This window comes from Carlito syrichta, unplaced genomic scaffold (assembly GCF_000164805.1).
Source record: "Carlito syrichta isolate Samal-C Ts95f unplaced genomic scaffold, Tarsius_syrichta-2.0.1 Scaffold307172, whole genome shotgun sequence".
Lineage (NCBI taxonomy): Eukaryota > Metazoa > Chordata > Mammalia > Primates > Tarsiidae > Carlito > Carlito syrichta.
This window is the reverse complement of record NW_007251268.1, coordinates 80932-84074: the sequence shown is the minus strand read 5'-3', so window position 1 is coordinate 84074 and position 3143 is coordinate 80932.

The window sequence follows — 3143 nt, the reverse complement described above, 5'->3', positions numbered from 1 at the left end:
GTCTCGAACCCGCAGGCTCAGGCAATCCACTCACCTCAGCCTCCCAAAGGCGCGGGATTACAGGCTGAGCCACCGAGCCAGGCCCAAGTCTTGTTTTCAACCAACATTTGCTTCCAATGAGGCTTCCAGGGGAGATACATGCTGTCAACAAAGTCAGGAAAACAAACTCTTTCTTCCTGGGGTTTTGTCCCAGCCTAGTGCAGTTCTATAGAGAGTTGGGCTTCTATTGCCCAAGTTGGATGTAGCCTGGGGCTGTGACCCTGGGAAATGTTCACCCCTTCCCCTTAAGCTGGTGTATGTGACCGTGACCTTCATAACTTATATCTCATTATTCCACTGGAAGAAAAAGCCAATCCTAGGAATGTATGAACTAGAGAGAAGAAGCAATACAAAAAAGAAGGAAGAGGATGTCATTCAAATGGTATTGGGAACTCCAGGGCTCTGCGCCTCCGTGATGTCAACTGGTCAGAAATGATTCTGGTAGAACTCTGGGATTTAGTGAAAAACTTAAAACAACTTGTGGAAGCCTTGATGCATTTAACATTGCCTGCTTGGCCTAGTTTGGTGGTTCAGCCTGTAATCCCAACACTTTGGGAGGCTGAGATGAGTGGATTGCCTGAGCCCATGGGTTCAAGACCAGCCTGGGCAAATTGGTGAGACTTGTCTCTACAATAAAAAATAAAATAAAATAAAATAAAATAGCCTGTTTGCTATCCCCCACATCTCAGATTGGCAATGACAGTGAGGACACAGCAGCCCAAACCCTGGTGCAGCGTACTAAGGCCAGAGGGAGCAATATGGACCCTATTCTGAAAGCATTGTGATTGTGGGTTTCCACCTGTCTTATGCATTTCATGTTCTTTAATTCATCTATCACCGCCTTTTTTTTTGAGTTGGAGTCTCACTCTGTCACCCAGGCTGGAGTGCAGTGGCACACTCACAGCCACTGTAGTCACTGCCTTCTTTTAAAAAAAAATTTAGAGTTGCGGGGACCAAGTGAGGATTTGGTTCATAAGTAGGATGCATGTAGGTGAAGTTAGGGTTTCTAGCTGGCCCTCTCTCCCCTTGGCAGGGGGCCAGGTACTCATTGTGTTATCATATGCCTCCCTCCTTCCCTCTCCTAGCAGTGCCTAGTGATTGCTGATGTCACCCGTGTGCTGGTGTGAACTGGTGTTCAGTGCCTGCTTATGAGTGAGAACATGCGGTATTCGGTCCTTTGTTTCTGTGATAGTTCACTTAATAGGATGGTCTCCAGCTGTATCCAATTTGCTGTGAAAGCCATGATTTTGTTCTTCATGGTTGCATAACGTTCCATTGTGTAGATGTACCACACTTTCCTTATCCAGTCCACTTTTGATGGGCATCTGAGTTGGTTCCGTGTCTTTACTATTGTGAATAGTGCAGCAAGAAACATGTGTGTGCAGGTGTCTTTATGGAAGTGTGATCTATGTTCCTCTGAGTATATTCCCAGAAGAGGGATTGCTGGATCTTATGGAAGCTAAATTTCCAGTTTTTGAGAAATCACCATACTGCTTTCCATAGAGGTTGAGCTAGCTTTATGTTCCCACCAACCATGCAGAAATTTCCCCTTTTCTCTGCAGCCATGCTAGCACCTGTTGTTTTTTGACTTATTAATGATAGCCATCTTTACTGGTATTAGGTAGCATCTCATTGTAGTTTTGATTTGCATTTATCTGATGACTCATGAGGCTGAACATTTTTTCCATGTGTTTGTTGGCTGCTTGGATGTCATCCTTTGAGAAGTGTCTGTTCATGTCCTTTGCCCATTTCTTAATGAGTTTTTTTTACCTTTTGAGTCATCTGAGTTCCTTGTAGATCCTGGATGTTAGGCTCTTGTCAGATGTATAGCTTGCAAATATTTTTTTCTATTCTGTGAGTGGTCTCTTTACTCTCTTGATGGTTTCTTTTGCTGTGTAAAAATTTTCAGTTTGATGTGGTCCCATATGTCTATCTTAGCTTTTGTCGCACTTGGTTTTGAGGGCTTGGTCAAGAATTCACTGTCTATTCTAAGATTTTTATAGTTTGAGATTTTACATTTGATCCATTTTGAGTTGATTTTTGTATATGGTAATAGTATATGTATTTGTATATATGGACAGATCCAGTTTCATTCATCTGCATGTGACTAGCCAGTTTTCTTAGCACCAGTTGCTAAATATGGTTTCCTCTCTTCTCTGTGTGTTATTGATGGCTTTGTTGAAGATGAATTGGTTGAGGGACCAGAAGACTTAATATTGTTAATATAGCAATGTTCCCCAAAGCAACCCTATTAAAATTCTAATGGCCTTTTTTGAAGATGTGGGAAAATTGATCTCAAAATGTATATGGATATTTATATGAAATTTTGTATAAAAATCTCTATGAATTGCAAAGAATACAAAGGAAGTAAAATTATCTGTGTTTGCAGATAACATAATCATATAGGTAGAAAGCCTTAAAGACTAAAAAAAACCACAAGACCAAACTGTTAGAACTAGTACACAAATCCAGTAAAGTTGCAAGATACAAAGCCAGCACTCAAAAATATTAAACCAGGCTTGGTGGCTCAGGCTGTAATCCCAGCACTTTGGGAGGCTGAGGTGAGTGGATTGCCTGAGCCCATGGGTTCGAGACCAGCCCGGGCATGTTGGCGAGACCTCATCTTTACTAAAAAAAAAAAAAAAAAAAAAAAATTAGCCAGGCATGGTAGCGTGTGACTGTAGTATTAGCTACTTGGAAGGCTGAGGTGGAATAATTGCTGAAGCCCAGCAGGTTGATGCTGGGGTGGCGGTGAGCGTGCCACTGCACTCCAGCCTGGGCGACGGAGTGAGACTTCAACTCAAAAAAAAAAAAAAAAGAAAAATGAAAAAATAGATGGCATTTCTATACATTTAGCAATGAACTATCTTCAAAGAAAAATTTTAAAAATCCCATTAATAATGGCAACAAAAAATTCCTTAGGAATAAACTTAAAGAAGTAAAAGCCTTGCTCACTAAAAACTATAAAAAATTTTGTTGAATGAAATGAAGAAGACACAGATAAATGGAAAGACATTCCATGCTCATGGATTGGGAGAATTAATATTGTTAAAATATCTGTGCTACTAAAGCTACCTACAGTTCAACGTAGTCCTATCAAAATC